We start from the raw sequence: 15,502 nt of genomic DNA, 5'->3' as shown, positions 1-15,502 counted from the left end.
GACCATAAAAAAGTTAGTCAATGCCAAAATTAACATAGTAAGACGTTAAAAAATAGGGTCGCCGGAATTCTACCCCCGGAAATTTAACCCATAAAAAATGATAACTTTATTTTGACTTCTCAGGATTGGGGTTAGATTTCCGGCTGTGAACTTTTATGACGGATAAGTAATTATTTATTTAAATCAATTCACATTTCACAATTTCACGATTTACTTACTGGAAATATACCCCCAGTGGTCAAATCAGAAATGTCCGACACCGGAATCCTACCCCCGGAAATCTACAACCGTGGTCGGCTACACTACTTATAAGCCAAGGGGGTAGTTAATTTTTTTATATTGGTAACCTAACCTAACCTATACTGGATATTAAAAGCTAATTATTAACCGAAGAACCGTTGATTTACATTAACCAATTAATAAAATAAAGTACAACAAGTAGTTGATGCGTGGTTAGATAGATTGCGGGGGATAAATTTCCGGGGGTAGAATTCCGGCGTTGAATATTTCTGATTTGACCACGGGGGGTAGATTTTCAGGGTATGGAAAATGACTTTATAAGCAAAGAATTACATGTTGATTTCATAAATAACAAATTTTGGGTAAATTTCCAGTAGCTGGCTGTTTCTCTACCGTGTATAGGCCCCGCTCCTCGTGACGTCAAAATGACGTAGGCGTTTATTCGGGGGGTAGAATTCCGCTACCCCGAAAAATGTATGTAATAATGAATGTAACATTGAATAATCTTATTAATTTTGTAAACTGTGTTTTACGTATCTTCTATAAGCACAAAAAACCCCACTCACCAAAAGTTAAAATTATATTTTCATTATCCGTTTATAAACTACCATCTTATCCTATAGAGTAATTATAGAGTAACTATAGAGTAAATATTTTTTAAAGAGTAGAATTGTATTATAAAAGCTAAGAATGCATATTTACCACAGGAATAGTATATGTCAAATTTGTCTAGGTCTAAGCCCCTTATAATGCATCCTAAATGTGGATGTTGACATAAAAAATTTAAGTTTTTAAGTTAAAAATAATATAAAATTTGTCATTGAGCCCCAAAGAGGAAACATTCCTTGGAATAATCTATATCCCACTGAATGTTTATTTAAAGAGTAGGGTTTCCACAGGGAAATTTAACGTGTGAATGTGGGAATTATTAAGAGGTTTGGTTGGTGGAACGGTTGCAAGTACATGTAGCAACGGCAAGTCACTAAATAAATAATTCACGGCCAGTGTACTGACAATGAATTGTAGCTTAATCTAACAGTGAAGTAGTATACCAAGTTTTAAAGGATTTGAATTTGAATATACAACACTTCGGCATTACAGGATGCAATAGGCTGTATTATGTGGACGATAATTACTCAACGATTCAACATTCAAGTTCTTTCTTTTAGTCTAAATCATATTGTATGCTCATTAATAATATTAAAATCTATGTTGGTTGATTATTTTGAATCAGCTAGTTATTTACAATATGGAACCCTTACTGTTTAGACGTAACGGTTTTATTATAAGATCAATAATATATCCTTAATCTTTTTCATCATACCTAAACTATTAACTTTGGGATGTAATTATTAATCATGATATAAAAGAAATAATCTCTAATCCTATTGTTGAAAATGTTTATATTTATTTAGAAACATTTATAAATACTTATAGCGAATACTATGTACGTACGGAAATTCATGATAAATTATGTCCTATCATTATATAATGTCAACTACTGTGTCAGTATATAACGTATATATTCATAAGCACAAATTTTAAATATATTTTATCCAACAATGGGTCTCAAAATTAAATCAAAGTAATTCAATTATTCTTTTCTCAGGTTCCTTTTATTAACATTAATTAAATTGCTATTCCCTCTTTCCATTAACGACTAAATAACAGCTAAATAGAGGTATATCATAAGCTTATTGTGAATAGTTTATCGAATCAATGCATTCCACAAAGTTCGTAATTAAAAAACATCGCATAAATATTTTCGGTCCAATTATTCTTTTGTGTGTATTGAAACCTTTACCGTAAACGATTTTCTTTTAGCGTAACATCTAACTACTGTAACTTAACTTAAATCGACAATTTTTTACTTTCTCATCTATTATACAATTAGAGTTTCTTATTTACAGCTTAATAAGCTCTGTATGAGAAATGTTGAATTTTAAACAGAGCTGTATAACAATTGATGCTAATATTAATAATAATAATATTGTTAAGAAATATGCGAGTACGTTTTATATTTAGATTCGAGATTTACAATTGATTAAAAAGAATAACTCAAAAAATATAGTAATGTATTTTAGGTTTAACTAAATAATGTTTTATATCCTTTAATTATCTTTTGTGATATATTCAATGTTCTTGATATTTTAAAATTAATTTCTACACCATGCGAATTAAATTAAAACCTTGATAAATTACTATACTAAATAAGACTCAAAATTATTTCCAAAAAGAACACAATCATTTCTGCTTTAACAGTTCAGTTACTTATATATTTTAGTAAAGATTTAACGTCCGAAATATACAAGTTGATGATTACGTCATAAATTAAAATGTTCTGCACAGGAAAACATACAAATACTAAAACAAACCATAATAGTTGACGTTGGTAAATTATAAAATAGGGTCTAAACAGTTTTACAAATAACCGAAACAGATTGTGTAATGAAACCTAACTTATTACTTTTGAGTTAATCTTTAATCTGGAATGACAAGGTTGAATATAACAGAATTTATATTTCCAATGCGTACATTTGATAATAAGTTTTAATCAATTAGTGAAAGGAAAAGACAAAAACGATGAAAACAAATCAATAGTAGTTTTAAGGTATAAATTAATAGGCTGGCATACGTTTACACATTAAATATTTTGTACGAACAAAACAAACATCTTAGCCTAAATGATTTAAATAACCTTAACCAACATTTCCTTATAGCTCAAAATCACCTTTTTTCAAATGTGAAGTTGCAGTTTTACAGTAATATATATATATTAAGTGTACCGGCTTAAAAAAATATGAAAAGACACACAAAATAGAAAACTATACAAGTGATTGAAATGATGTTACTTTCATGCATTTTTCATAATAATAAAAAAAAAACAATAAATAATGTTCATGGCAAAATATTTCTTATAACATAAATTTTAAATATAATACCATTTCATTAACAATTTATTTAAATTTTATTACACATTAAGCTTGGACGTTAAACATTAAATATTGTGTTCTAGAAAAATTACAAGCAATAAACCAAATACAAAATGTTTGTAATTAAAAATATTATTAATAATAAATAGTAGTAAACCGAGGGATCGATGCATTAAAGAAAATATTATTTTACCAACATTTTTTTTCGCAAAACACAACAAGTTAGTCTGAAAGAATTTTGCATATACACTGCAAATAAAATATCTCTATTTTCCAGCAGAGATCAAAATGCAAGTATTTCCTGGGAGTGCAGACTGGGTTAAGGTGGGGGGAGTGCTGTCACCATGGTGATATCGAGTTGAGCTCCAGGGGGGGGGGGTTAGAGGGGGGTTTCAGCCCCCCTTCATAAGTGGTGTTTCGTTTCACATACTTTAACCGTTTTTACATGGCCGAGAGCGAGTAACATATATCCCCATCTCTTTTATACATTTGCACCACCCGTGCTAAATATTTTCCCATTGTCCACAATTTTTGTATCTCCAAATATGTTTTTGTGGGTTGAAAATAATATAACTATTTGTAATTACTTTAACATATTACATCACTCTGTTTTTTGCTGTTTGGTCAGGACTAGCATACAACAGTGCAGTCAAACAATTTCTTGTGTTTAATAATTTGATTATGCTTTTATATGAATAGAATATTTTAAAATTTTAATTACATTTTTCAAAACAAGACGTTTTTCTAACGTTTTATATTATATTACTTGCAACGTAATATAATGCACTATATATAAATACATATTTTTAATTACTTTTAAATGTCTCATAATAAAATTGTGCTTATTTAATATTTGAGAGTACTTCAAACAGCATTTCTTTTCTGTTTGTTTTAGCTGTTTGTAGAGTGTAGTCAAAGCAAGGGTAAAAAAGGTTATAACTATTATTATTATAGAAAAATAAGCCAAATATCAACTAAAAAATGTTTAAATAGTATATATTCTTAATAGGAAAGATAATAAGCTGATAAAAAATAAATATAAATAACTTATGTTATTACAACTTTCTTTTGTAGACATGTATTACACTATTACAATACTTAAATATCGGATGTTCAAAAAGTCTGGCAACGTTTTAGTATGTTTTAATTTTTTATTTATTAAAGCTTTTCTCAACAATTTAATCTGCCATTAGTGATATTTTCCTCCATCTACATTCTAGCTATGAAGTTATCCAAGTTAAAACACTATCTTAACCAACACGGTAAAATATTCACTTCTGTACGTATAATAGTTATCAAACTTTGAAGGCTGCTACTGTATTTCCAAACGAATCGCCCTTTTTCAGTCGGGTTTGCGGCAATGGGTTGCTCTAATAAAGCCCTTCAACATGAGGTATAATTTGACCTTATGCTTACGTTTAAGACGTTTGAGACTTCCTCCACAGGACGTCCCCCAAAGCGAAACACCCGTTTATATGACCAAAAAGTCAGTAACTACATTGAGGACGTAATTCTATAGTTTCATTGTTCTGAGTTAAATAATAAGAAAAATATTAAGGCGTTGCGTTGCCAGACCTTTTGAACACCCCGTATCTGTCTATCTGTAAATCTGTCTGTCTGTAAATACATCTGTCTAGTCTATCTGTAAATCATTAACAATCGTTTAGTTAGATTATACTGATAAGCTTTAACAAACTCGAAATACTATAAATCAAAACCCTCCTTGTTGATTAAGGTGGGGTTTGAACTTTTTCTTGCACTAACTCTCTTATCCTGGTTTATTACCTTAGAAAAATACAATAATTGAAAAAGCTAACATACAACTTACGTTGAAAGTCAAATTTGAATTCAATATTTATTTGTGAAGTCATAAACCAATCGATTGTATTATTTTTTAAATGTGTTTTCTATAATCGTACAATAGAGCTTGGGCAATGTTAATTCATCAGCCCAATTCAATGTTGGTATTCAATTGTTATGTTAAGTGAAAATTTAATGCTTTTAAAGGTAATGTTGGTGGTTTAAAAATCTTTTAATTTCCATCCAATTATCAAACACAATCCATAATATTTACTTAAATGTGGTCTGTAATATATGGAACATTTTTTATATGTTTTCCTCTTCCCCCTTTCATAAACTAGTTCTACTATAACCATGACATACGTGAATTTGGCTCAAACGTGGGAATTATCAACGGACACATGTTAAATATAAACATTGTAATCCAATACTGGGTTTCGGTTAGTTTTTCCCAGAAAAGCGTTGGTGTTTCCGATACGAAGAGCATTATCTCAATAACTTCTCGGTAGCACATGTTTTGAACTACGATGCAAGGTCCCGTTATATATTAGGATTTAGTGGAGTTACAAGGGTAGACGTAAATCACCCCTAAGACCAAAGACCACCGAAGTAATCTCATATACATGTGTTGGCGTCACTTTCAACATGTTGAAACAATATACATTCAAAATGTGCAGATCATACTGCTTTTATTATGTTGTGCTTATAATTAGTTAGTCACACTCAACACTTGTATTATTGTGGTTATATATATGTGTAAACGTTACTTTGTTAGTTTCGTTTGAAATTTTTATTGCAAGTAGTTGCATTAATGGAATTAGTACAAGTAGTTGAAATACAATAATTTGCTACATAACCACTATATGTAATACTTGTATTAGATTGTGGAGTGTTTCAATGTACTGTACCTTACTTCTCTGTGTGTGTATTTAAAAAAATAATTGATAAATGTTTCCTTGCAAATACGTAATTGATAAAATTCGTAAGGACTAAGGATAGTTATTTTTAATTAGTACAAAATAACTAACAAAACAATATAACAGTTAACTTAATTAGAACTGAGGTTAAAGGTAAAAATCACAGACAATATAATACTTTAATGTTTTAATGGTTTCCACTGTCTGTGGTAAAAATGTTATCTAATTGATTAACGTATTTAAAAAAATAATGGTAACATAATGTTCGTATTTATGTTTTGAATTTCTGATCGATAAGCAAAACTTGTTTCTATGGCCGAAATAGCTCAGTTGGGAGAGCGTTAGACTGAAGATCTAAAGGTCCCTGGTTCGATCCCGGGTTTCGGCATTAGTATTTTGCTCAATTTGTGAATATACGAATATTCATTGAAACTAGAGGTCGCCCAGTGGCCGAAAATTCGATAAAAAATCATGTAATGTGCAGACTTTTCTATTTTCACCCCAAGCTGTAAATAAAACGTGTGATAATTGTGTACCATTATGCTATTTGTTTTAATTTTCTGTTTTGTTATTTTGTCATCAGCATGGCAACCCATAAGACCCATGTTATTTTTTTTTATTTTAAATTAATTCGTTATGCTTATTTTTGAGCCTATTTTAATTTATAATGGTATTCTGCACATCTACAGGAAAATATCTTTCTAAAAGTATGCGTAGATTTCCCCTTTAATGCACACGAGCTGAGAAAAAAGGTTTTAAAGAAACATGCTTGCCTATTAATATATAGATAATATTCTCTTGATTGAACAGCTTGCTTTACTTAGGAAAGAATCAATATATTAAAATAGAAGTTAATTTTCATCTAGATTCACCATATCGTACAGGGTTGATTTTTATTTGATTCTTACGTATAACGTAATATAATTTATTGTATTACAAAACCATTTACAGTACTTCAAAACGATCAGATCGACCAAGCCAATCTTGCGTATCTTTACTGTTTTATTACTTTAGTACATAAATAATCCCTCCCCGGATCGCGTGCTCCCCCCCCCTATCTTCTACCCCCTCCCAATCACTAAGTACCCTCTGACCCTGCATTTTTCCGTAATCGTTCTGTAATTTAACAATTTCAGTTACAGCACGCTATAGTCTTGTACATTGTCGGGTGTATAGAGTTCTATAGTAGGTTACTTATTTTTTGGGGCGTTCTTGACATAAATCGTGTTAATATTTAATACTCATTGACAAGGTCACAATAGTGAATTGTTAGATCAAATAGGTCTATAGAATACTTGACTGAGTTTTTAAACTAACGTAAATTTCAACTTTTTTATATTTGAGTAAGTTTTATTACCAAAGAGTTTAAAGAAATATAGGTCCAGCGGCAGTTCCGTACCCCAAGAATTATTTCTTCTTGCTCACTTATATGTTTTAAGCTAGTTTTCTGTAAATTGGTTTACGTTGAAAAAATAACGTATACAATTTAACCGTACTGTACGTTGTTCCACCGTTAACCAATGCTATCCAATGGAGAATTTCATTTAGTATTTCCTTTAGTTAGTTTTTTGTAAGTTTGTAATGATTTTTCAACAAGGACAGTAATTTACTGTCCTAGTTTGTTTTATTGCCAGCTATTTCAATTGTAGCTGATAATTTATAATTGATAACTGATATACACTTACCATACAATGCCAATGTAAACACAAACACCATACCTACTCAATTATATATTGGGGTTAGTATTGATATGTAATAAAATCTATAAATTAAATACTGTAGTACTAAAAACAATACTACTGTATTCTAAATAGAAAAAAAATCGTATTTAATTTAAACTAACTTGTTTAAAAGATTGTAGCGACAAAGTTGTGTATGCCAATATCATGGTTATTTTTTTCAGGCACAAATACATAATGCGACGAATATTAAAAACGCCAACGGCACATTTTGGTTGTACGGTACTCCAATCAGGCGCACAAGTCCCAAAGAAATATAATAGTTTTTTAAACAAATCTGAATGAAACGACTGAAATATTTCCAAAAAAATCATTTAGTTTTCTTCACCATGGTTAACACTATACTGTCCATACTGCAACTTGGGTTTACTAAAGTTTAAATTAGCTTTGAGCTATTTATAAACTGATATAACTCAGAAAATAATACTTTTCGTCTGTCAATGTAATGAATTACCTCTCTGTATTTAATAAGATTGCATTTCCTAACGTGTATTCTTGTTTAAATAATACCTCTTCTTCTTACGTACAACTTTGTATTTCCATACAATGGTTGTATTGCGGACGTACACGTTCATACTATACTATTGGACTCGTCGTTTTAGAGTAATATTTATAAAACTATTAAATTTACCGAAGATTTAATTAATATCTGTCCTATCCTAGTTGTTACGAATTAACTGAGAAAAATTATGAGTAATCAGTAAAATGAGGTAATTACATTATTTTATTTGAACCATTTTAACTAACATCTTCTTTAGTCAAAAGACAACACAACTCACAAACTCTTGTTATCATTTTCTCTTTGAAATTAATAAACACGGTTAATTATAAATAAGCATTCTAATACAAATATTATTATTTGAAAACAGCTGGCAATATAAAACCAGTAAGTTAAACCAATTCAGTATATATAACACTAGTATAATAAAATAAACAATAAATTATTGAAATAAAGTATGTAATGTATTACGAGTATATTATAAATTAGTTATGTATTTTTTATGTTAACAAGTGTAATTTTAAAACATGTTAATTTAACCTTATTTCAAGGTAAACTGCTTAAAATATTCGTCACATTCACGAACGCAAGTTATTCAGATGAGTGGTGAGTTTGGTAGTTTTGCAGACAGGAAATGACGTCATAAAGATGACTTCCGGTGTAAAATATTGCGGTGTAAAAAGTTATGTCACTTCAGCCATTTTATTATTTACTCCCCACTCAGGTGGGAACTATTTACATCAACAATGCAGATAGTGTTAACTATTTTAATCGCCTTCATTTTTACACAATGTATGCTTAAGCTTTTTTTTATATTTGGAAAAACAAATTATACTCAGTTGGTATTTGTAATCTAAATTCTGTAAATGTTTAAAATTCAAAAAAAATATTTGTTACAAATGTTAGACTGTTAGTTTAATTAAAATTTGTGTTTTTTAAAGATTAACATATTTTGAGAATTTGCATACAATACAATGAATACATAATTTTAGTATACCTCATTGTAAGAGTTATAAATTTCCATTATTTTTCTTTAAATGGTTTTTTTTTATTATCGTGTTGAAATTTTAATTTTAAGTAAATATTGATATCCAACATAATTCTAGGTAATAAAAAATATCCTTTATAATACGTTATTATAATAATATAGACCAACGATATAATATTATAATAATATAATTTTTATAATTACGTGGTGGTATTTCAAAACTATAATTTTGTATGTAACTTAACCCTTTTTGGACCTGTCGTATAATCTTTAAAGCTTATCTTTTCCAATTACAGTAAATATATTTCAAATACACAAGTATACAAACTTTGTCACCTTTGGCCATAACTATCTTAACTTTGTGAAGTGTGTCTTAACAAAGACAAAAGTGTACCAGCAGCCGAAATAGCTCAGTTGGGAGAGCGTTAGACTGAAGATCTAAAGGTCCCTGGTTCGATCCCGGGTTTCGGCAATAACATTTTACCCACCTAAGTAGAGGATGTGGCATTCCAAATTACCAATTTGGGGAAAGTGCTCTGGCTAACTGACTAACTAAGCATGCTAACTATCGAAGACTCAACCGTTGGGTTATCATGTCGTTTTTTGGTCACGATTAAAACCTTTTTTTTTCATTAGAGAAGAACAAAACAAAAGCCACATTGTAGGCAGTCAATATTAAACAAAATCAAAAGAAAAAAATGGTTAGTAATTATGTATTATAAACGCATATGCACCTAATTTATGTCATAAACGGTCATAATAGTTAAGTTTAACCTTACCTTAAGTTTAAGTAAACTATAGCAACAAAACACCTTTAATGTGTGCTAAATCGAATTTCGTTTGAATTTAAACCGTAGCTTAAGAAATTTAGACGTTTAATATTTTACGAAATTAAATATAAGTAATTCAATAAATATAAATGGTTATAAAACTTATAAATTGTATTAACATTGGTGGTACATATAGTTGGTAGAGATATAGATATTTATACATCTCTTTGTACGAAGTAAACGCAAAAGATACTGAACCGAATGAACTTAAAATTTACACAAAATACAGCCATACCTCCGAGGATTTTTTTTAACTATTCCAATTACGATATTTACCTAGGGCTCTGTCTCCTGGCCTTTTAATTTCGGCAATAAGGCTTTTAAAAATAGAAATTGGTTGGTACCCATGGCAACAATTGGGGAACTCGTAATATTTACATTTACACATTTCAATGTTAACTCGCATAACCGACAAATGCACTTGATTTTAATCTCACACAATTACAATATCACGCAGCTGGTTTCTATTGAAATAAGTACAATTACCCGTCGCTGTATCAACTTTGGCCCTAGTTTTGAACTTAGTCCTTGAGAATTATTTTCTTGGCATATTTTTGTGTAAACAGTAATACAATTACAATGTTAGCAGGGTTTTAAGTAGGTATTTTGATAGCTTTACGCTTACAATTTAAACTGCTCTCCATGTTTTTGGCTATATGCCTTTTAATCTATCATTGATTTTGTATCCTAACATCCACAAGTATATAATTTATATAATACTTTTTGAATCTGAATCCTTTAATAAAGCAAAGTAAACAAATGAGATTTTTTAAAATTTAAAATATCTGAAAATTTTTATTGCTGGAGGTGCTTAATGAAATCGACATAATAAATAATTCCTATTTTTTATGTTACATTATAAACAATTATTTTAGTCTTTCTGTACACTATGTTGTACGATTCGTTTGGTCTATTAAATTCTTAAAATAGTAAGTATAGCATTTTCTAATAAAACACCAGCACACAAAGTAAGCATATCTTTTGAACATAGAATCTTATACATTTACAGTATTTTTATAGGGCATCAGCACCACTTATATATAATCCCAGATAGCTTTATTACGTGTTCACATCGAGTTAACAGAAACACTGAATATAGTTTGAAATTAAATAATGGATGTGTAAATATACCATACAGCATTTTTTAAACCTAAATATTCTTTTCACATTCTCGCCCCATTATAGCACGGGTAGAGCAGATAGTGCTGAATATAAAAACAATAAACAAATCATTTTTATCCATCGCAAGACTTTTTTTATAGCAAAATGTATTCAGTTCATTTGTATTTTACTTCTTGGTCAATAATGTCCAGAGATATAAAAAGTAGCTTAGGAAAGTACTAGGTCAGCAGAGGTCGTAAAACATTATGGCCTATCAAACAATACACGCTGGAGTTGAATACGTCTATAACACCCGCGTAAACATTGTATAAACTAAATTGGTAGCGGAGGAAAACAAACATACATTACAGTTAATAAACAAAAACTAGTAGGTTAGTATTGCAAATTGTAATGAATTATATTTATTCTTGCTGTAGAAAATAATTTTGTTCAATATTTGTGCGGTGTTTAAGTAGCTTTTTTATTCTTAGGGTACGAAGTATACAAGCTGGATTAAGGACATTGGTTGTGCATTTTTCGTAATTTGCCACTTCTCAACTTGTTCCCCCTAATGTGCCGTAAATTATTTCTTATTAATGAATAACCATTTGCAACGATTTTTACAATTTATTTTAATGAATGTATTGTTTGTGTTTATTATACTGTGCGGTTCATTAAAATAAATATTCTTGAATCAAAATTTTGGGGCAATAAAATGTGAAAATGAAATAAAATGTGATAACTGTTGAACCTATCTCTCTTTAAATGGTATCAACTGTTGACTGATAAAAAAATCCGTTTAGGGTGCTAACTTGTAAAGGCAAATAGTATAGCTTTTTTCATTTTTAAATTCAGTCAGCCTTATTAAATTGAGCAGTATTACAAAATATAGATCGCAAAAAGGGCTTTTTCCAACCCTGACTTTTATACCGAAACTCGTGTTGAAAAGAGTCACTCTAGGTCTTAATGATGAAATATAATCTCGTTAATGCAAGTAGCAAATGTATCTGAATACAACAGTTTACGTTCATTTCACATTTGTAATTACGATTTAATCCTTAATTTTGTCTCAGTTAAAAACTTACACTAAGAGTTGCCAATCCTGTGGCCACCACCAATGACGTCAAAATAGTTTACATCTGTTCATACAGTCAGACAAAATTTATCCGATAGTTGTTAAGTGTTTTCGTGTACACATTTGGCAATCTTGACATTTTATACTAACATTTAAAATAACGAGCCGTTGGTAAACCACAAGCAAAATGAATCATTGGTTATTTTTTGTTACTTTTTCGTGTTTAAATTGACAGTGTATAAGTCTGATGAAATTGTTAAGTGTTGTTAACATATAAAGCAAAGACTCAGGCAACATAGATTTTTGTTTGATAAAAGGATGACTGTTTTAAAACCCTGACTGCACCGCATTTGTAACTGTGTAAATCAACTTTTACAACAGAATCGTAACAGAGTGTACATTAACGGCGTTGATGTTTGTTGTTGTAACAACCATATTACCTCTAACAACCTGCATCGCATTATTTTTAAAAACCAATTGTTCCAACTCAAAACAGTTGCGCCGAATAACGGCACAATATAACTGTTACATCTTTGCCACCACACTAGACGCTGTGTGTCACATTTCAAAAGTAACATATGTAACTCCCTAGGTTAATCGTATAACAGTATTTAGTAACTTTTGCAGCTAATAAGAGCTACACAGTATACAATATACTGGTAAAGCCATGTGACAACGGAAGATCTTATTATGTTAGATTGACGCTAAGTAACAAGATAGGTTCGGACCGTTAGGTACCTTTTAAAATTTTAAATTAAAAATTCAGCGTTTTGTTATTGTGTAAAAGATATTGTGCTGTTGCGCCTCAGAAGCTGTGCCGTTATACAGAATAAATTACTTGTTACTGTACAGTAAAATTGTCACCCTGAATCACGTTGCATTGTGAAAGTATTGTAAAGAGTCACGTCACGACTTTGACTGCTTTATTTTAGTGACAAGTAACTAGTCCTAAGTGTTAGAAGCTGTATCATGGGCAGCTTTCACAAATTATCGCAACACATCGAGTAAAATGATACTGCCGAAACCCGGGATCGAACCAGGGACCTTTAGATCTTCAGTCTAACGCTCTCCCAACTGAGCTATTTCGGCCTTAACATCAATTGTATTCTATAAATTTTAAATTTATTCCAGTATAGACTAATATAAATTTGTAAAAAAAAAAAAAATACGAATATAACTTTGTCCAGTAAGTATGATTTTGATTTATATTACCCATTTCCCTATATTTCACTTACATAAAACATTTTAAATAGTATAAACTTACAATGAGTTTAATTTTTTTCTTGACGGCGATACCAGTGGTATTTTAACAGTTCAATCAAATAACGCGTTTAGGGAAAGTGGTTTAAAACCATAAGTGTTTTTGATGTACCTAGAATCGAACCCGCATCGAAGTCCAAGCCGATAACCACTAACTAGGCTAGCAACTTTTCTTTGCTTTGGAATAACTTTCTTCTTCTTGCAAGCTTTCACATAAATACATCCACACAATATTATTTAAATCTGTAGGTTTATGGGAGAAAGCACGTGAAAACCATCTAAACTGAATTTCGTTTGTGTTTTGGAATTTTCATACTCCTAAAAAATTCAACAATGGCAAACTCCAATATGCAACTAGTTAACATATTGAAATGCTGCACTTTCTAAACTATCTCTAGGCGACTTTTGAAAGTTATGCATTTCAATTTCCTTTTACAAACTGGCAATATTTCAGGCTGGCCACGGAAACCGGAAGCGTGTGACGAGGGAAATGACGTCATAAGGTATACTTCCGGTCTGGAATATGACAATGTAAAATGTGACAAGACCTTACTGACTCGGTGTGAATCGGTTGACTTGAGTGATTGATTTTGGATCTTCAATGTTGTGAGGCTAGGTCCATCTTATAAATGCATTTTAGGTGAAAACGGTTATTTCAGTAGAACCTTGATAATAAGACCCTAATTGGGATTGGTAAATAAGACTTGTTATCAAAGTTGACTTTTATCGAGGTTTGAAATAACATTAAAGTAGGGGTGAAATAAATTTCAATATATTTAAAAATGACACTTGATATCAAGGTTTACTTATTGAGGGTCTTGTTATCAAGAACTGTATTTTAAAGTTAACCTCTTGTCAATCTGTAGTAAGATTGAAAACTGTGTTTTCGTCATCCCGTAAATCTTTCCTTGTCAAAAGGGGTGAAAGTGGTTTATTTTCATTGAACGTAAATACATTTCTGCAATAATTTGTAAGTAGGCCAACTATTAAAGATGTACTTTTAAAATAAAAAAGTAAAAAAATTTAAAGTAAAAAAGTAAGTTGGCAGTCATGACCTACCTTCTACCAGCGCCGCACATGTCCAATGTTTTTTTTTTAAATTACACGTTTTTCGTATTTGTGTTTTAGCGAATTAATGTTTAATTGTTCGTGTACATGTAACATTTATTTGTGAAATTTTAAACTCATGACAACCATTCTATGGAATAAATCAATGTAATTTGACTTGATAAGATGTGTTTATGAACACGAATCAGCTGTAGTCAACCAACTACAATCCAGGATCACTTGACGGATACATATACTTTAAACCTTTTGTTGTAAAAATCAGTGATCCAGAGGCTATACCATATAAATAAAGAGTACATTTATTTTCTTTACAATTCATTGTTTAAATACATCCAAATAGGTAGTTAGGGACAAATAGGTAATTAGCAATAGCAAACAACACGAACAAATTTATTAAATCAACAATCATACATGTGTAAAGTTGGAATATAATTTGCTCGAGATATCTGAACACAACAGAGAGTTTTCCTAATTGTCTTCTTTTCATTTCTTTGTTCCAACTAATTAAGTTATGCTAATTGGCTTTCATCGCTTGAAATTGTTTTTAGAGTTTCTTTTCTTGTTTGAATTCTTTCTGTTAAAATTTGCTTATTAGGTGTTCTCTTTATAATTGGTTGTAATTGAGCAAATTGGTGTCGGCGCTTAAATAAATAAGTAACAATTATATTTTATTTATAGCGTGAACGTTAAAACTAACTACCAATGAAATTTTATATAAAACAGAATTGCGGTTAATTCATAAAGGAACACGGACATAATTATAGGATAGAATGATAGTATGTATACAATAAAATGTAATTTTACTTTAAGCCAGCTGAAATGTAACTAAAATTTTTATTAATAAATTAAAATCCCCGTCGTAAAAGAGTTTTTCAAAGAATGTGTGTTGTCAAATTTATGCTTAACAACAATACTCGCCTCACATATTTGAAAAAAATAAAATTGTGGTATTATTTAACTATGCCGGGATTGTGATACAGTATAAACATAATTTAGTAATTTAGATAATTAAATGTTTAGCGTGTTTGGTAACAAATATCATCTGCCCACTA

At 30.1% G+C, this 15,502-nt stretch overlaps 1 protein-coding gene and 3 non-coding genes across 6 annotated transcripts in view; 3 read left to right on the top strand and 1 right to left on the bottom strand.

Moving 5' to 3' along the window:
* Window positions 1-15,502, top strand: part of LOC129004987 (inactive rhomboid protein 1-like) — a 278,942-nt gene that overhangs the window by 106,519 nt on the left and 156,921 nt on the right. The window lies entirely within an intron of this gene.
* Window positions 6,206-6,278, top strand: Trnaf-gaa (transfer RNA phenylalanine (anticodon GAA)). The gene has a single exon. It is a non-coding gene; the product is annotated as a tRNA-Phe (tRNA).
* Trnaf-gaa (transfer RNA phenylalanine (anticodon GAA)) lies at window positions 9,516-9,588 on the top strand. The gene has a single exon. It is a non-coding gene; the product is annotated as a tRNA-Phe (tRNA).
* On the bottom strand, window positions 13,139-13,211 carry Trnaf-gaa (transfer RNA phenylalanine (anticodon GAA)). Its single transcript has one exon. It is a non-coding gene; the product is annotated as a tRNA-Phe (tRNA).

The sequence above is a fragment of the Macrosteles quadrilineatus genome, unplaced genomic scaffold (assembly GCF_028750875.1).
Source record: "Macrosteles quadrilineatus isolate MER2022 unplaced genomic scaffold, UCM_ALF_1.0 Scaffold_14__1_contigs__length_3811126, whole genome shotgun sequence".
Taxonomy (NCBI): Eukaryota; Metazoa; Arthropoda; class Insecta; order Hemiptera; family Cicadellidae; genus Macrosteles; species Macrosteles quadrilineatus.
Note: the sequence above shows the minus strand (reverse complement) of the source record. Positions and strands in the feature narration are given on the sequence as shown.